This window comes from Pongo pygmaeus, chromosome 1 (assembly GCF_028885625.2).
Source record: "Pongo pygmaeus isolate AG05252 chromosome 1, NHGRI_mPonPyg2-v2.0_pri, whole genome shotgun sequence".
Lineage (NCBI taxonomy): Eukaryota > Metazoa > Chordata > Mammalia > Primates > Hominidae > Pongo > Pongo pygmaeus.
In genome coordinates this window covers 38,219,215-38,240,386 of record NC_072373.2, presented here as the reverse complement: position 1 = coordinate 38,240,386, position 21,172 = coordinate 38,219,215, and the positions used below count along the sequence as shown (strand labels likewise).

Genomic DNA, 21,172 nt, shown 5'->3' with positions numbered 1-21,172 from the left:
TAGCTGGGTGTGGTGGCGCATGCCTGTAATCCCAGCTACTTGGGAGGCTGAGGCAGGAGAATCACTTGAACCCAGGAGGCAGAGGTTGCAGTCCAGCCTGGGCAACAAGAGCAAAACTCCACCTCAAAAAAAAAAAAAAAAAAAAGAGTTAATACAATAATTTTCTTAAATGAGTAATAAGGATTAAACAACAGTAACAATCATGACTAAGTACTTAGGCAATGATAGCTTATTATAGCACTTAATATTTTCCACACTGTATAGCATTTTATATGTACTTTTTAATCCCCATAAGGATTCTGTAATGCAGATACTATTGTCATCCTGATTCTACAGAGCAGATAATGCATGTAAAGTGCTTACATGATGAATACCACATATCACATGATCAATAAATATTCCATGTTATTACAGATGAGCTTGATGTCAGAAAGTACAATTTGGATAAGAAGGGCCAAAGATCACCTCATGACTTTTTCTACATTGGACAAGTGCATAGTAATAATCTATCACCTTGGACACTCTACCTAGTAGCTTGCTAGTGGAAAAATTTTCTCAGCCTCTTCTGTAATAACCTTACCGCTTTGTATCTATTTAGCATACAAATTTAGCATACAAATAGGAGCAATTACAGACTTTTCTGTAGAGCAATGGCATGATCAAATCATGATCAAATGATCAATGGCATGATCAAATCACGTTAAAGAAGATTAATTTGTCAAGGGTAGGTATAATGAATAGGAGTGAGGAGAGGGAAGGCATAGAAACCAACTAGGAAATTAATATTACTGCTGGCAAGAAATCTGACAATAAAACAGGAATAGGAGTCTTGATGAGAGATTTTAGAAGTTTTGCTTATCTGTATCAGGAATAATGGTCTGTAGTTCTCTTTCCTTGTAATGCTTTTGTATAGTTTTGGTATCAGAATACTGTTGGCCTCATTAAATGAGTTGGGAAATATTCCCTCTTCTGTAAGGAATATTTTTCTGAAAGAGGTTATGTGGAATTGGTATTTCTTCTGATTGTCACACATTTTACCTATACCCATGTTATAAACCCCTCAATACACTGTTGTTATTTTTGTTTAAAAAGTCAATTATCTTTATAAGAGATTTTAAAAATAATTAAAACTCTCATATATTTATTAACAAAGTTACCACTTATAGTGCTTTTTATTCCTTTGTGTAAATCTGTATTTCTACCTGGTGTCACTTCCTTCCAGTATAAAAATGTTAACATTTCTTGTAGTGAAGAAATGCTGGTAATAAATTATTTAAGTTTTTGTCTATCTGAAAAGGTCTTTATTTTGCCTTCATTTTTTAAAGATATTTTTGCTGGATATAAAATTCTAGGTGGCAGGTTTTTTTCTCCATTCTGCACTGGAAAGATTATCCCACTGTCTTCTTATTTTCATTGTTTCCAATGAAAAATCTGATGTCATCTTTATCTTTTTTATCTGGCTACTTTTAAGATTTTCTCTCTATGACTAGTTTTGAGAAATTTGATTATTGTGTGCCTTAAACATTGTCTTCATGTTTCTTGAGCTTTGGGTTCATTGAGCTTCTGGGAACTGTGGATTTATAGCTTTCATCAAATTTGGAAAATATTTGGCCACTTTTTTCTAAATATTTGCCTCAGTCCTACATCTCTATTTCACGGACTCCAATTACATATCTATTATGCCACTGAAATTGTCTCACAGCTTACTGCTCTTTTCATTTAAAATAAATTATTTCTGATTAATTTTGAATACTTTCTATTGCTATATGTTCAAGTTCATTCATCTTTTCTTATGTAATTATAGTCTACTGTTAATCCTATCCAGGGTCTTTTTCATCTCAGACATTGCAGTTTTCATCTCTAGAAGTTTGGGTTGGATCTTTTTTATATCTTCACATATCTACTTATCTTTTTGAATGTATACAAAATGTTTAAAATCCTTTTAGTGTCTTTATCTGTTAGTTCTAAAATCTGTGTCATTTTGTGTCCAACATCTGTTATATTTTGATTGATCAATTTTTGTGCTTTGTTTGTTTGTTTGTTTGGTCCTCATCATGGGTGGTACTTTCTTACTTCTTTGCAAGAAATTTTTGATTGGATATCAGACATTTTAAATTTTATCTGCTGCTTTTTCTCCGACATCTTAGTGAGGCTGCAGTGTTCGCTGCTGCTCTCTGAGCTTGGCAATGCCGCTCAAGGACAAGAAGAAGAAAGACTCTGGAAAATTGGCCAAGAAAGACAAAGACCCAGTGAACAAATCCAGGGGCAAGTCTAGAAAGAAGAAGTGGTCCAAAGGCAAAGTTCAGGACAAACTCAATAACTTAGTCTTGTTTGACAAAGCTACCTATAACAAACTCTGTAAGGAAGTTCCCAAATATAAACTTATAACCCAGCCATGGTCTCTGAGAGACTGAAGATTCAAGGCTCCCTGGCCAGGGCAGCCCTTCAGGAGCTCCTTAGTAAAGGACTTATCAAACTGGTTTCAAAGCACAGAGCTCAAGTAATTTACACCAGAAATATCAAGGGTGGAGATGCTCCAGCTGCTGGTGAAGATGCACGAATAGGTCCAACCAACTGTACATTTGGAAAAATAAAACTTTATTAAATAAAAAAAGTATCTGCTTAGGTGTTGGATATTTTTATATTCCCATAGGTATTCTTGAACTTTGTTCTAGGATGTTTGTATCATACTTGAAAATAATTTTTGGTCTTGCTTTTAAGATGTTAGGTGAGACCAGAGGTACACTTAGTCTATATTATTTCTGACTACTGAGGCAAGAACTTTTTGAGTCCTCTACTAAATGTCCCATGAATTATAACATTTTCCAGGTTGGATTATAGAAGCAGGCACTACCCCTTGCTCTGTAGTAGAGCTGGATACTATTCTCTTTAATCTTCTGGATGGTTCTTTGTCCAGACTGGATAATTTTCTCATACATATGCGCCAATCAGTACTCTGCTTAATACTCAAGGGGACCTTCCTCAGGCACTAACCACATTTTTGTGTGCTCAATAGCCAAATGTGATTAATGGCCAATGTTTTCAGTGACACATATATGAAACATTACTATTAATATTATTGCAGAAAGTTCTATTAGAAACTATTATTCTAGAGCCAGGCTTATCTGACATCAAGCCTTTACTCAGTACATCAGTGCTTCTCAAAATTTACTGTGCATTTAGACCAGCTATGGATCTTGTCAAAATGCAGATTCTGCTTCAGGAGGTCTGGATCATACCTGAGATTCTCTATTTCCAACAAGATGATAGGTGATGAGAATGCTATGAGTCAGCATACCACAGTTGAGCAACGCTGTAACCCATGAGACATAAGCTTGCATATATTATTAAGTTGGTCTGTTTTCTTTTTATGTGGAAGAAAAACATACTGAAACAAACAAAAATAGACCAATAATGAGAGAAGATCAGTGTAACATCTCATAATTTTTTTTGCTTTTATGCAATTGTTTCAATACCTAACTGACAACTCTACCTTCACACACAAGTTAATTTCCTAAATACATATTTAGGAGGGTGAGTTCCATGTTTGTTTAATTTTAATGTGAACAGACTTTATGCTAAGAAGAGAAAATAGTATTCAGTGATATACTAGAGGTTGCTCATACCATTTTATGAGAATTGTTAAATTTTTAGAAGTTTTGCAAGCCATTATGCGAAGTAAAATATAAATTACTTTAAAATAAAGATATCAACTACTCAAACTCATCACTGCCTAATTATTTTGCTACTTTTTTTACTGTATTATTTTACTACTTTACTATTATTTACCTCTTGAGGTTATTAGCATCTGTTTTATCTGCCCAGTTGAAATACAACATTTTGGTGAGCTACTACATGTTGGTAGTGATAGTGACAGGAGGCAGCCAAATGCCTAGGCAGATAGGGGCAGGTCCCCGGCAAAACCCCACCTACAAGCTGAAGACAGTTTAAAGCCTGAGAGCAAAGCTACAAGTTAAATCCTCGGACCAGATCGAGAACCCACCTTCCTGTTTGGCGTACTTTCCTCTGATTGATCCCCATTCTTCATCTATTTTACATATACTCGCCCTTCCTTAGTTGGTTTTCTACACTGTTGTGCCCACCTTTGAGTGCTGTCTTTGCATACTCACAAACCAATCGCACATACTCCGTATTCTGAGCCCATAAAAGGTCCTGGACACAGCCACATTGAGAACTTTCCTGCCTTCAAGTAGGGAGACCATCCCTGCATCCCTTCCCCACTAAAAGCTTTTTCATCACTCAATATCACTCCCTGCCTTGTTCACTCTTCGAGTGTCTGCATGCCTACTTTTTCCTGTCATGAGACAAGAACCCAGAGCTAGCTGAGCTAAGGAGCAAAAAGTCCTGCATCAGTAGCTTGAAATTGGCCATTTACACCACAAAAACAAGAAAATACTGCAAATAAGGGCTTCCCCTTCTTCCACAGAGGGCTAATTGTTACACATATACCAGCACACCTCTGATGGTAGTGCCTTGGGAACCACAGTAAATTCAAAACATAATAAATTAAGTAGTGTCTTAAACAATAATATTTCTCACCAATTCTTAGAGTCAACTGGGATCAGACATTTTGAAACATGGGAGAAACATGATAATCAAGCCTAGAGACAGATCACTTACCCAGGAAAAAAGGCCAGATCTTTAGACCCAGAGAATCTGGTATACCGTTATAATCCAGCTTCTTACCCACAGCAGGAAACATGAGGCTACACAAGGTCTTGAGGAAGAGAAGCAACCAGCTTTGTTCTTAACTGGAACAGACATCTCAGTCATTTATGTGCTGGAGATAAAACTTATTGATGCAGGACTCTTCCTTCCATGTGCCCTCACTGCCTCTCCACTTCCCAGCACGCCCAGAAAAATCAAAGAGTGTCTGTGCTTTGCCATCACAGTTTCTAGGTCTTTTATGATGCAGAATTGGGAGAATAAGTAAGAATAGTAAGAACAGGGTATGGGAGAGGATGAATTGAGATCCAAATTAAGACCTGAAGAATTACCCTTTCTGAGGGTCAATGTTGGGGGTGGGGAGAATTACAGGCTAAGTAAATAGAAGGCCAAGAAGTGGTGTAGCTTAATCTAAGAGTTGGAGAAGGCATGGGTAGAGATGTGTTTGAAGAGGTTAAGTGGGTGATTATGTTAGACCTTGTTAGCCTGGAAAAGATTCCCTCTATCCAAGAGCAACAGAAGGCCACTGAAGGATTTGAAAGAGAGAAGATACAGGATTACATTTACATTTTAGAAATATCATTTCAGCTGCAAAGTAGAGAATATGTTGGAATGGGCTAAGCCTGGAGACAGGGAGACCAGTTGGCAGTGACCTGATGGTAACGAACAATTAAAGAAGTTATAGGGTATTTATACCTTTGCAGTGGGCATGCGCAAATAAGACAAGTTTAATATAGGCTATTGAAAAGTCATTGGAATACCTGAGATCTTAATCTTTTAACCTTAGATATTTGCCTTTGTGAAAGGAAAATAAATCTTGGAGCCCCAAAGTCAGTAAGCTAAGAGGAAAAGTTAAGCTGGGAACTGCTTAGGGCACACCTGCCTCCCATTTTATTCAAAATCATCCCTCTGCTCACTGAGAAAAGTACATATTTGATGGCCTCCTTTGGAAAGGGTGATCAGAAACTCAGAAGAATGCCACATTTGTTTCTTATCTACCTATGACCTGGATGCCCCTTCCCCACTTCCAAGTTGTCCCCATATTGATTGATGACTCATGTCTCCCTAAAATGTATAAAACCAAGCTGTGCTCTGACCACATTGGGCATATGTCATCAGGACCTTCTGAGGCTGTGTCACAGGTGTACATCCTTAGCTTTGGCAAAATTAACTTCCAAAATTGACTGAGATCTGTCTCAGATATTTGGGGTTCACACCTTATACCTGGGTGTGCAGAGTCCTCCCTTCCTTATAATCATACAGGATCTATTATATGCAAGGTACTCTGGATAGAGTAAACTTCTAGTGTTCCGAAGGAATTTGAACTATTAAAGATATATTTATTTTATTGTTGCAAAGTGTCTCTCTTCTGAGGAACAAAAAGCACTTTATAATATTGTTTTATAGCCTACTGATTCCCTGTGAAGCCGGAATAATCAACAACCACAGTCTTTTGACTCATTAACATTATTGAGTATTCACAGACTATAAACTATTGATAAACTATCCAGAGAGAGAGCATTCTCTCCTTTGGGGATGTTCTATGCCATCTTCATTGACAAACCAAACATATCCCCCACACTACCTTGAAAGATTAAGATTTATGTTTGAGAACTCTAAGGCCCATTAATCAAGAAGACTGGTGAACAAACTATGCTTTAGTTTATTTGTAAACAGTATATATGTGTTCTCAACCTGAGAATAATCACTAATGCTATCAGCACACCTTCGATATACATTTTCCCTAAATATTTTAGTTTGGAATAACTTGAACCCAATTTTTGTGCATTAATATTAGTTCATAATTATAGTCATGTGTCACTTCACAACAGGGATATGTTCTGAGAAATGCAGCCTTAGGAGATATCATTCTTGTACAAACACCATAGAGTGTACTTACACAAGCCTATATGGTATAGCCTACTACACACCTAGGCTGTATGGCATAGCTTATTACTCCTAGGCTACAAACATGCACAGCATGTTACTGTACTGAATACTATAGGCAACTGTAACACAGTGATAAGTATTTATCTAAATATATCTAAATGCAGAAAAGGTACGGTAAAAGTACAGTACCATAATCTTATGGGACTACAGTCATATATGTGATCCGTAGTTGACTGAAATGTCATTACGCAGTTCATGACTGTATCACATCCGAAAACACAAAGCAATAGATTCTCTTTTGTTTTTGTTAAAACTGTGTTGGTTCTACCTTCTCTAGCAGAGCTGTACCTAAACAACTTTATGCACTCACAAAAATGTGATTGTCTCTTTTGAGAACATTCTGTCTTGACATAGATTAATATCTGTAGATTCATAAGGAAACACAAAACAATACATATCTTTCATTTATATACACACAGATACAGATAAATAGACCATTCCAGAAAAAGAAATTAACTTTGGTGGACTATTTGTAATTCATCCACCCAAAAAATTAAAGGTTATTTGAAATCTGGAATTCATATTAGACTGTGAAGTTAAACTCTGGGTAAACCTTTTTGATGAAGGGAATTTAACATACCAGAAAGAACAACTTTCAAATCTCAAGGTCAAACATGGGGCTATGAACTTATGGCCACTGGGGTGATCAAATGGCTGAAATTCATTGCAGTATAATTCAGGTAGTAAAACCTGGGAAAAGGTGGGGTATAGATGTTATAGGGAAAGTGCCCAAATGTTGGAATAACCCCAAAAGCTAAAAGAAGAGCCTCAGACACATTAGATAGTAAAGGAGAAGTACCTACAGGAAAGCAAGACTATTACTTATCAGTCATACCACATGTAAGACCTACAATTTGAATGCTGTTATGACACTGAGTGCTAAACAACTCCTTGCAGGAGAAGTGCTGTGTCTAGGTTTCAGTTCTATAGTTCTGTCTATTCATTTGATCAGCAGATAATGAGAATCTTCAAATGCTGCCCACCATCCAAAGGCCAGAGTTATAGAGATGAAAGATACTCAAGGGCTTTGGAGCTGAAATGGGAACCAGGAAAGGAAAAAACAATAGATGGTGTATTTGAGCAGGGATCTGTGGAGTGCTAAGGACTGGAAGATAGTATAGAAACAATAATACACATACATGCTGGCACTGTTATGAACCCTTTGTATGGATTAATGCATTAAATCTGCACTATAACATAAGAGATTGGCATAATTCTTACCCCATTTAATAGAGGTAGAAATTAAGGTATAAAGGTTATGTTATTTGTCCAAGGTCACACTACATTTACTGCCAAACATTCAGGTAGCCCCACGCACAGTAAAGTAAATGTCTGATCACCTCCAAGAAAGCAACAGAGATCATCATCATCACCACCACTCAATGCGTTACACATGCCAGGCTTTTCTCTAAGTGTTTTTTGTTGTTGTTGTTGTTGTTTTTGAGATGGAGTCTCGCTCTGTAGCCCAGGCTGGAGTGCAGTGGCACCATCTCAGTTCACTGCAACCTCCGCCTCCCAGGTTCAAGCGATTCTCCTGCCTCAGCCTCCTGAGTAGTTAGGACTACAGGCATCTGCCACCACACCCAGCTAATTTTTGTATTTTTAGTAGAGGCAGGGTTTCACCATATTAGCCAGGCTGGTCTCGAACTCCTGACCTTGTGATCCGCCTGCCTCGGCCTCCGAAAGTGCTGGGATTACAGGCGTGAGCCACCGTGCCCAGCCTCTCTAAGTGTTTTATATATATTAACTCATCGAATCCTCACAACAACCCTCTTTCTTTTTCGTTTTGAGGCAGACTTTTTTAAATAATTGAATTTTTAGAGAAGTTTTAAGTTTACAAAAAGAATCCTGTGGAAAATACAGACAGTTCCCATATACCATCCTTTCCCCAGGCCCACCCTCAGCATACATAATTTTCCTTATTAATATCTTACATTCATGTTGTACTTTTGTTATAATTGATGAGCCAATGTTGATACATTGTTAAAAGTCCACAGTTTATATTACCGTTGACTCTGTGTTGTGGGGTTCTACAGGTTTTGACAAGTGTAACATGTATCCATCATTACATCACACAGCATAGTTTCACTGCTGACAAAAGTCCCCTGGGTTCCACCTATTCCTCCCTGCCTCCCCACCTCCAAACCCGTAGTACCCACTGATCTTTTCACTTTTCAGTTTGCCTGTTCCAGAATATCATGTGTTTGAAATCATACAATATGTAGCCTTTTCATAATGGCTTCTTTCTATTAACAATATACATTTACGATTCTTCCATGTCTTTTTGTGGCTTGATAGCTTATTTGTTTTTATTGCTGAATGATACTGCATTGTATAAATGTACCAGTTTGTTTACCCATTCACCTACTAAAGGACATATTGGTTGCTTCCAAGTTTTGGCAATTATGAATAAAGCTGTTATAAACATACATGTGCAAGCTTTTCTGTAGACATAAGTTTTCAACTCATTTGGGTAAATATCAAGGTGCATGATTGCTAGATCCTATGGTAAGAGCATGTTTACCTTTGTAAGAAACCGCCAAACTGTCTTCCAAAATGGCTGTACCATTTTGCATTCCTACCAGCAATAAATGAGAGTTCCTCTTGCTCTACATCCTCTCCAGTATTTGATGTCAGTTTTTGGATTTTTGTTATTCTAATATTAATAGGTATGTAGTGGCACCTCATTATTGTTTTAGTTTGCAATTCCCTAATAACATAGAATGTTGAGCATCTTTTTATATGCTTATGTGCCACTTTGATCTTTTGCCCATTTTTAATGGGTTAACAACTCCATTTTTAGATGAGATAACTGAGACATAGGAGTTCAACAACTTGCCCACAGTTACACAGCTGGGGTTGGGCCCCAGCATGAGCCCACACCCCTAATCACTATTCTATATTGCCTTTGGGATACACATTTTAGAGCTAAGAAGCGCGGGTCTCAATGCTGGCTTTCCAGTTTACTTGGTGTCTAACCTTTGATTATTTAATCTCTCTGAGCCTCAGTTTCTTCTACTATAATATGAGGATACCAGTTCTCACTATTGTCATGAGTGTTAAGACAGAGAAAGCACTGAATTTGTTCTCAGCATATAGCAGCTGCCAGTAAATGGTAGCTACCATTAGTCCAATGCCTCATGAAAGAGTGAGAAAGCCCTGTAGTAGCCATAAGAATTAGCTCCTGCCTGGAAACTAAAATAGATCAGTCTAGAGCTTTAAATTCTGTGGAAACTCAGACATTCTTGGTGAGGTTTTCATAACCAGCTGTCGGCTGACACCTCAACTCCTTATACCTAGTGCATATGAATGAGTAAAGGGAGTTCTAGTTCTTGAAAGAATTTTTTTTACTGTACTCAATTTCCCTTTACTGTTCATCTTATCCTCCTGCTATCCCTGCAAAAAAAAAAATTACAATTCTATTAATCTTTCAACTAATGAAGCATGTCTGGAACCAGATGTGCTCTGCATGCCTCCACTGAAAACTGGAATGGTGGCAGAAAAGAAAAGCATCCAAGCAATTGCATCTGATGTGAATGAATAACTCTCAGAGGAACCAGACCTCCTCTGAAACCACAGCAGATCTGGGTTGAGAGTGTCCTTAAGACCATATTTTAGGCTGGGCACAGTGGCTCACGCCAGTAATCCAAACACTTTGGGAGGCCGAGGCGGGAGGACCACCAGAGGTCTGTCCAACATGGTGAAACCCCGTCTCTACTAAAAATACACCAAAAAAAATTAGCTGGGTGTGGCAGCACGCACCTGTAATCCCAACTATTTGGGAGGCTGAGGCAGGAGAATTGCTTGAACCCTGAGGCAGAGGTTGCAGTGAGCTGAGATCACACCTTTGCACTCCAGCCTGGGCAACAGAGCGGGACTCCATCTCAAAAAAAAAGCATATTCTAGAGAGAGAGTTATGAAAAAATAAATTATAGATTTAAGATTATCAATAAAAGTAGAAGCAAATTGGATAAACAGTTTCTGAAATTATTTTCCAATGAAAGTGATCAAAAGCAAAGAATACGAGTTCAAAGAGGAAGAAAAAATTCCTAAAGAAACCTGATCTTCAAACCTCCCACTTTTTTCTGATGCTGTAGCATCTTTAGAATATCTTACCTTCTTTAAATAATGACCCTTAACTAGTTTAAATAACTTTTCCCCCATGAGAGTTGACTAAATTAAATAATTTACTTACATATCTGGGATCAAAATTGAAGCTCCTCCCCTTAGTGATTCAAGTTTCCAGAATGCACCTGTCTTCTTCTAGCAGTAGTTAATGAGAAAGTTGTATTAAGTAAGACAATACATTAATTAATTATGTTTGGAAGAGACAGGTTTAAACTGGTATTAAAAACCTGCAAAGTACTTGGTTTGGCTTTTAAAAATTTTACCTTTTGATTTTCCTTCACCCATTCAACTTTTTTTAGTACTATTACTGTGGTATAACATTGATTTAAATGCTATTAATGGGCAGATGAGGCCGAGCGCCGTGGCTTACGTCTGTAATCCCAGCAATTTGGGAGGCCAAGGCGGGTGGATTGCTTGAGCTCAGGAGTTGGAGACCAGCCTGAACAACATGACGAAACCCCATTTCTACTAAAAATACAAAAACTTAGCCAGTTGTGGTGGCTCACACATGTGGTCCCAGATACTTGGGAGGCTGAGGTGGGAGGATCGCTTGAGCCCAGGGGAAGGAGGTTGCAATGAGCCAAGATAGTGCCACTGCACTCCAGCATGGGTGACAGAGTGAGACTCTGTCCCAGAAAATAAAAAATAGTTAGATAAAATCCCAATATTAAAAAAATACAGGTGAAGGGGTTGGGGAGCAGCTGTGTTAAAAAAAAAGAAACTAACGTTTTAATAGGCGCTTACTCACTGCCAGTCTTGTTTATATACAGCATTCTATTTCATACTCACAATAATCTCATGACATAAATGATCATTGAGAACTGAAACTAGTAAAATTTCCCACACCTATGTGTCGTGTGGGACCCTTATTAACCTCAGTAGGGATGGCACCAGTTTCAAGAGGCCGAAGAAGAGAAGCAGAGCCAGCAAAGGAGACAGGGCTTTATTAGCAGGAAACTTACATACAGAGCAGTCTCATGGCGGCAGGCTGGCAGAAGAACCACCACTGCTTGTAAGAAACAAAAACAGAAAAATCATGCAATTTATATAGCATTTTCACTTAGCAACCTCCCCTTAACCTCCACCTGGCAACCTTCATTTAATCCCAAACAAAGGGCCTCGATCCCCTGTACGGCCCACGTTCCATGGAACAAGATGGGAGCTCAGACGTTCCTCCATAGATAAGGAATGACTCTTCGGATTGGCCACTCCCAGATTCCTTAGCTCAGAACTCCAAACACACGTTCAGGTGCATCTGCCACACAGGGTCATTATCAGGTTATGCATAGTTATTGCTGTCAGGTGTGTCAATCATACACTATGTTAAACAGTCCTGGGATTGGACATACCTCTGTGTGAACCAGTACTGAGAATAAGTGAAAATAACCTAGCTACTTTCTCTGGGAAGACAAGACCATGAGCCAACTAAAATACTTTAATTTCAAGATTAACTATATGCGTGCCTCACTTGAGCTCACTAGATCAAAGCTACTATGTCATAATTTCTGCCCAATCCTCAACCAGTTCTCCACCTTAAAACTACCCAGCCCTCACCCTAACTCCTATAAGTATCCTCCTGACTTCTCCCTTCTGGGATATTACTAAGTCTCTGTCAAGGTGATGTTTGCCCTTATTACAGTCAGTCTAATGCATTTAGATTTGTTTGATCAATAACTTGTTTTGTTTTTCTTTTCTGGTGGTCTTTTGGAAAGACAATAGCCAATATTTTACAGATGAAGAAATCTGCCCAAACATACAGTTATTATGAACTACTTTCTTCACGAGCCGACAGTTAAACCCAGCTGTAACTAATTCTGAAGTTCCTATTCTATCCACAGATGTATACATTTGGGCATAAGTGTTAGATTAGACAAAGGAAACACAAGTTTTTACTGTATATTCTTAGAAGTTCACAAGTAAACAACTTTAAAAGAGATGGCAGATTAAAAATGGCAGTCTATAAATGCAAGGGAAATTCAAGTCCTTAAGTCAAGTCAAAATTTATTCACTGCCATCTGTTCTTCACAGTGACACAGCAATAAAGTGCATAAATAAATGAGTCACAGGCTATAAAAGAGTTGCCCAAATGAGTCTTCAAACAGATACAAACAAAAAAGAACTGAAATCTAAGTACTGATTGATAACAATAAGTGGAGCTTAGAATTTTCCACATGATCCTAAGAAAAATCTCCTAAGCCCTCTTGAGTCAATGTTCAATGTGCTCTATAATCATAAACTTCTGAGGCCTGAGCATTGAATGGTTATTGAAAATACAAAACATCAAATAAAAATGCAAAAGCATTTCTGTTTCAAATGCACTGAAGATACTTTGTTGACTTCGAAATAAAGCAAAACAGACAGACTGCGAGACACAGAGAAAGGTGAAGTTTGATCAATAATCCCAGTTTGATTCATTCTGAAACGAGGTAGAGAAGTGGTAAATATAAAAGCAGAGTCAAATGAAGGAAAACAACAAACCATTTGCCAGAAAATATAAGACACATTCTGTACTGACCAAGGGCTCTCAGCTCAGCAAGAGGGGTTCCAGGGTCAGGATGAAAAGCTGGGGTCAGGGTGTGATGAGTATTGACACTCCACCATTAAAGAGAGTCCGGACAGACACAGACTAGAGGGTACAAGCGATTCCCACAGCAGGGAAAGTTTCTCTCAACTCCTGGTAGGGAGAGGAACCATCACCTTACCATTATAAATATTTGAGAATGCAAATTGTACCGTTGATGGATGAGTTAATAACAATAACAGGTGGCTCACGCCTGTAAGCCCAGCACTTTGGGAAGTCAAGGAGGGCAGACTGCCCAGGAATTCAAGACCAGCCTGAGCAACATGGCGAAACCCCATCTCTACAAAAAAAACACAAAAATTTTCTGGGCATGGTGGCGCATGCCTGTAGTCCCAGCTACTCAGGAGGTTGAGGTGGGAGGATCGCTTGAACCTGGAAGGTCAAGGCTGCAGTGAGCCGTAATCACACCACTGCACTCCAGCCCGGGTGACAGAGTAAGACCCCGTCTCAAAAAACAACAAAAAAAGTAAAAAAAATAAATAAATAAATAACAAAACAAAAATAATAGCTAACATTTCCATGTAGCGCTTGTTCTGTACCAGGCAATGTTCTAAGCACTTTACATATATTAACTTATTTAAGTTCATCCTATGAGTACCTATGAGGTAGGCACTGTTTTCCTTATTCTATATATGAGATAATTGAGGCATAGGGAGATTAAGTGACTTGTCTGGGTCTCACAGGAATGGCAGAGCCAAGATGAATCAATCAATTAATGCAGCCACTTGTGATGCTCTGCCTTAGCAGACAGAAACACATGCTATTTTTTGCACTCATAGTGGAGAAACAGACTTTACACTCAGCAGTCCACTTCAGACCTCAGTACTGAGTGCTTATCAGTATCCATACAGAATAGAGCCTTCTCGCCCTTGCTGTATGGCATTTTGTGCTTATTTATCACTTACAATGCACACAATTTGTCACATTTTATCTCCCATTTCTTTCTTATTGTATATATTATGGGGTACAATGTGATGTTTTAATATATATATAGTGGAATCATTAATTTAAGCTAATTAACATATGCATTACCTGACAAACTATCATTATTTGTAGTGAGATCATTTAAAAATACTCTTGGCCATTTTCAAGTGTACAGTACATTAGTATTAACTATAGTCACCATGCTGTATGACACACATCTCTAGAACTTATTCCCCCTGTGTAACTAAAACTTTGTACCCTTTGAATACCTGCCATTTCATTAGAACATCACACACGCACACAAATGCACATGCATGTGCACAGGCGCACACACACACACACCTGGGTTGTCCTGCTTAAACTGTGCTCTTGGGAGTGTATTTAGGTAGCTGGCTAAAACTGATTTATTTATTTATTTACTTCCTTATTTATTTATAAAACCAGGTCTCACTTTGTCACCCGGGCTGGGATGCAGTGGTGTAATCATAGCTCACTGCAGCCTCCACCTCCTGGGCTCAAGCAACTCTCTCACCTCAGCCTCCCAAGTAGCTGGTCTTACAAGCACACACCACCACACCCAGCTAATTAAAAAAAAAAAAAAAAATTGGCTGGGCATGGTGGCTCACTCCTGTAATCCCAGCACTTTGGGAGGCCAAGGTGAGTGGATCACGAGGTCAGGAGTTTGAGACCAGCCTGGACAACATGGTAAAGGCCTGTCTCTACTAAAAATACAAAAATTAGCTGGGTGTGGTGGCACATGACTGTAATCCCAGCTACTCGGGAGGCTGAGGCAGGAGAATCGCTTGAACTCAGGAAGTAGAGGTTGCAGTGAGCCAAGATCATGCCATTGCACTCCAGCCTGGGCGACAGAGCGAGACTCCGTCTTAAAAAAAAAAAATTGTAGAGATGAGGCCTTGCTGTGTTGCCCAAACTGGTCTTAAACTCCTGGACTCAAGTTATCCTCCTGCCTCATGCTCCCAGAGTGCTGGGATTGCAGGTGTGAGCCACTGTGCCCAGGCTGATTTGTTATTTTTTAATTCATTTTCAGAATTATATTTAGCCAATTTAAAGGATTATTTTTAAATGTTTATATTTAGTATAAACTTTTTATTTTGGGACAATCTCAAACTTACAGACAAGTTGCAAGTAGAGTTCAAACAACTTTTCTTCTGGAAGAAATCATTTGAGAATAAGTTTCTAATCTGATAGCCAAATACTCACAAGAGTACTTTAGCATGTATTTCCTACAAACAAGAACATTTTCCTGCAAATTCACAACAGAACCATCAGAATTAGAAAGCTAACACTGATACTACAATAAAATTTCATCCTCAGACTCCAATTGTCCCATTAATGTCCTCTATAGATCCAGTTAAGGATCACATATTGCAGCGAGGTACAGTGGCTCATGCCTGTAATCCCAGCACTTGGGAGGCCAAGGCAGGTGGATCACTTCAGGTCAGGAGTTCGAGACCAGCCTGGCCATCACAGTAAAACCCCATCTCAACTAAAAATACAAAAATTAGCCAGGTGTGGTAGTACACACCTGTAATCCCAGCTATTTGGGAGGCTGAGACAGGAGAATCACTTGAACCTGGGAGGCACAGTTTGCAGTGAGCAGAGATCAGGCCACTGCACTCCAGCTTGGGCAACAGAGCGAGACTCTGTCTCAAAAAAAAAAAAAAAGAGGATCAAATATTGCATTTGGTTGTCCTGTCTCTGGTCACCTTCAGCCTAGAACAGTTCCTCAGTCTTTCCTTGACTTTCACGGCCTTGATATTTTTGAAGATTACAGAGCACTTATTTTATAGAATGTCTCTTAATTTGGAGTTGTCTGACATTTTCTCATGATTAAATTCAGGTTACGTGCCTTCAGCAGGAATATTACAGAAATTATGATGTGTTCTTCTCATTGCATTTTTATTTGTTCCTTTACTGATAATACCAGCTTTAATCATTTGATTAAGGTGGTGTCTGCCAGGCATCTCCACTATAAACTTACTCTTTTCTTTATAATTAATGAATATTTTGTGTGGAGTCACTTTGAAACAATGTAAATAACCCATTATTTATCAGATGTTCCATTTATTAATTTATATTAGCATGGACTCATGACTTCCTATTATAGTCAATGAGTTATAATCCCTTAGATGATAGATATCATTTTTTGATGTTCAAATTGTCAAGTGAAATCTCCTTCAAGCTTGCTTCTGGGTACTTTTGACATGGTCCTATAATTTCTAGGATAACATTTTGATCTCTAGCTCAACAAGATGTTCCAAAAGTTTCATCTAAAAATGGAATTAGTCATATCTCTGGAAACCCCTTGGTCCTTTTTAGTAGAAAATGACATTTAAAAATCTGGGTGAAAGTTGTGCTTATTGCTCTCGGGGGGTCGTTTGCTACTGCAAGGCCACATGTACACACACACGCACACACACACCCCTATTTTTAGTGCTATATTTATCTTATCGATTTAATGTTATATTTACTGAAAGCCATGAGTTCACATAGATACAACCAATTCTAATCTAACATCATAGCATTCATTGTAGTTTTCTCCCTTTCTATTATACAGTAAAAATCTTGACTCCCCTTTTTCTTGAGATCTTTACTTTTTTATCAAGCCCCTTGTTTGTAATGAGTCTCCCACGACTGCTTCTGGGTCTCTCCTGCCTAGAGGTCCTCTTTATCCTGCCAGGAAACCTCATGCCAGGCTGCCCCCATGCCTGGTGACCTTACCACCCTGCTTGGGCTCTGGCACTCCCCACCGGAGAGCCCCTCCTCATGAATGTCCTTGCTACTCCACTCAAGGCTTCACCCCTGTATGGCAGCCTCTTCCTCCCATGTGGGCTCTGACTCACCTGGTCAGGTTGACCCCTAGAAGGATGCTCCTCACACCCTGCTTGTGACCTGGTTCCCCCTTGAGACTGCCCACCTCACAATGTGAGAACCACCTTGCTCTGTCACAATCCTGCCTTTATAACTGAACTTTTTTTTGGAGACGGAGTCTCACTCCGTCACCAGGCTGGAGTGAGTGCAGTGGTACGATCTCGGCTCACTGCAACCTCCACCTCCCAGGTTCAAGTGATTCTCGTGCCTCAGCCTCCTGAGTAGCTGGGACTACAGGCATGTGCCACCGTGTCTGGCTAATTTTTGTATTTTTAGTAGAGACGGAGTTTCACTATGTTGGCCAGGCTGATCTCAAACCCCTGACCTCAGGTGATCCACCCGCCTAGGCCTCCCAAAGTGCTGGGATTACAGGCATGAGCCACCACGCCTGGCCTATAATTGAACTTTTCAGAAAGGGGAAGGGAAAGAGAAAGGCAAAGGAAGCCAACAGATACATTTCAAAACATCAGCATTGTTCAAAAAAAAAAAAAAGAAATCACCAGAAACTTTTGTTTTCAAACTGCTAGAGAAAAATTTTCAGCAAGTCAAAGCACTGTTTTTAAAAAGGAAAACAATTCTAAGCATGAAGAAAATGTTTATTTGCTGTGAAGAGCCTACATCAACCAGTAAACAAAAATGTATTAATCACATGCTACTTTCTGGAACTTCCCCTAACATTTGCATGGCCCAGGACAAAAATACAAATAGAGACCCATATACCAATAGAGAAAATACTTAAAAGTTATCGGCAACATTAATAAACTTTCAGATAAAATATATTCTAACCTCTTACCTTGACAAATTACCTTTATAAACAACAAAATTTTAAAATGCGTAAAACTATGTTTTTATATGATCACAAGTCATGTAAATATCAAAGACAATTGAATTGAATTACAATTGCACATGTCAGAGTGTTCTGTTGATGAGCCAGTGAAAACTGGGTAACAAAGGCATACATAATTCATTAATTACACTGATTCTATAAAACTTACTACTCTTACTTCCTGTTGTTTTTTTGTTTTGTTTTGTTTTTTGTTTTTTTGTTTTGTTTTGTTTTTGAGACAGTCTCACTCTGTCGCCCAGGCTGGAGTGCAGTGGCGTGATGTCAGCTCACTGTAACCTCTGCCTCCCGGGTTCACGCCATTTTCCTGCCTCAACCTCCCAAGTAGCTGGGACTACAGGCACCTGCCATCACGCCCGGCTAATTATTGTATTTTGAGTAGAGACAGGGTTTCACCGTGTTAGCCAGGATGGTCTCAATCTCCTGACCTCGTGATCTGCCCGCCTCGGCCTCCCAAAGTGCCGGGATTACAGGCGTGAGCCACCGCGCCTGGCCTACTCTTACTTTCATTTTACCAAAAGCACTAATTATGTGATCATAATCAAATTTTTACACAATTTGCTTCTACTATAAGTAACTCTAAATTAGCCTTTCTTGAGCCACAGAAGTCCCTATGTAAGTTTGTTTTTTCTATTTTTAGCAATTTCAATTTGGAGAGCAACAGCACTGAGACAACAGCAAGTGAAATAAAATTTCTAAAGCAATAGTTAGATTCAGAAACAAATCATGAACTTTATGTTGTGTGTCTAAACATTGTAATGAAGCCACATATGATAAATTATTGTAATTGCTAAAGTGTTACAGAACACTTAATTCCATCACGTAAGTAATTATCATATACTAACTTTTACCATCTTTTAAATCAATATTAATATCCAAGCTTTTATGTGAAGAATCAGTATCATGCTTCATGCATGTTATATCTAGACCTACATATAGGTAGATTTAAGAGTAATACAAATCAGGCCGGGCGCGGTGGCTCACGCCTGTAATTCCAGCACTTTGGGAGGCTGAGGAGGGTGGATCACGAGGTCAGGAGATCGAGACCATCCTGGTGAAACCCCAGACGGTGAAACCCCATCTCTACTAAAAATACAAAAAAATTAGCCGGGTGTGGTGGCGGGTACCTGTAGTCCCAGCTACTTGGGAGGCTGAGGCAGGAGAATGGCGTGAACCCGGGAGGCAGAGCTTGCAGTGAGCCGAGATTGTGCCAATGCACTCCAGCCTGGGCGACAGAGGGAGACTCTGTCTCAAAAAAAAAAAAAAAAGAGTAATACAAATCATTTAATATTGCAAAATGTTTCCCAGGTGCCATGTTAAGAGCAAGCAAGAAAATGGATGCTGGGCAGTATTGGGATATAATTCATTATGCAAAAATACATTTATATCACCTGAGAGGAAAGAATTGACAACCTTTTATTCTCTTACCTAACCACTTCTACTGCTCAAATACTTCCCTCAGAAATAATATGTTTCTGAAGTTGGCAGTGGCCCAATCTACAACCTTCACAGAACTCCGACACAGTCTCCTTTTATTTTAAGGACACAGGGCAAGAGATGACGAGATGAATGCTATTAGTCTTGAGAGGGGCTGTTGGGATTACAGGTCATGCTGTGCCACAGCTGAGACCATACCACAGGTAACTCCTGCCTATGGATTTCTTAATAAACATATATTTTTGTTTTTGTGATATATGGAGCCCTCTAAGACATAAAACCCCTTCTCTGGGGCTGAAGGGCCATGATGCTATGCTGTTTCCACTGCATAAAGTGCTCTGGGAAGTAAAAAGTGAGGTTATAAAATACAGCAGAATCTTCATGAGAGTTGAAAACCTAAATAGGGAGCAGATAGAGTACTAGGATCCATAAAGGGAACAAATGCAACAAGAGAGATGATTGCCCAAATGCTGGAGATATGAGATTCTTTGTACATACCCATGAAATCCTAGACTACCCCAAGGGCAGGGACAGTTTCCAGAGCCTCAGGGCCTTGCAAAGCACCTGGTGCAAAATCAATGCACAATAAATGCTGAGGATGAAAGAAAGGAGCACATGGCCCCTGAATTGATGAACTCAAACTTCTGATGCCTTAAAATAAATGTTCTCCCCATTTGTCCTCCATTTCTTTCTCTTTCTCCCCTGTCTGCCCAGAGTTTCTCCCTTTTACCCTTTCTTGTCTCCCATGGACACACCCTTAGTAGTTAACCTTATCCCCTCTCTTAGGTTCAAGATACCAGTGGGTATTTGATATTTTCCTACCATTTAAATTTCTTTTAATTAGTGTTTTCCATGCGGATGTTGTACATACTTATATACGCATTTAACTGACATTAGGGTTTTTTTCCTATGCATCCTATGTAATATCATTTCCATTAATGGAGTTTCTAACAAGGAATTGGGTCACAGAATTGTTAACTTTGTTAAAGATGCTTTTACAACAAAGTGACATTTTTGAGGTGACTTCCTGGGCCCATTAAAAACAGGAAGTCAGGCCGGGCACGGTGGCTCACACCTATAATTCCAGCACTTTGGGAGGCCGAGGCGGGTGGATCGCCTGAGGTCAGGAGTCTGAGACCAGCCTGGCTAACGTAGTGAAACCCTGTCTCTACTAAAAATACAAAAAATTAGCTGGGCACGGTGGTGGGCACCTGTAATCCCAGCTACTCTGGAGGCTGAGGCAGGAGAATCGCTTGAGCCCTGGAGGCGGAGGTTGCAGTCAGCCGAGATTGTGCCATTGCACTCCAGCCTGGGCAACAAGAGTGAGACTCCGTCTTAAAAAAAAAAAAAAAAAAAAAAAAAAAAAGCAGGAAGTCTTAATCATGCTCAGTAATTAAGAAAAAATAAATAGCTAATATGAAATGAACCCAAATTGTTATTCATCTGTTTTGGAATGGAGAGATGTACTGTATATGCACAAACATTCCCAGGCATGCTCTAATTCATCCTCTTAAATGCCTGATATTTTATCCTATCTTGGTTTAGTTCTGGCAGCTTTAATTACGATCAAATGCTGAGAGTCGAGAAATAAACCAGATATTTGTCAAGCACCCACAAAGTTCATGGTACCATATGAGGTTCTCAGAACACAGTGTACAGAAGAGCCAGTCTTCTTAAGGAGTTCACAATCTAAGAAGAAAGGAAACAGAAACACACAATTACAGTAACTG

The 21,172-nt window shown here is 39.2% G+C and overlaps 1 pseudogene; it reads left to right on the top strand.

Annotated features, from left to right (window-relative positions):
• The first annotated feature begins 2,186 nt into the window (after positions 1-2,186).
• Positions 2,187-2,605, top strand: LOC129035339 (small ribosomal subunit protein eS25-like; annotated as a pseudogene).
• The last annotated feature ends 18,567 nt before the right edge of the window (positions 2,606-21,172 follow it).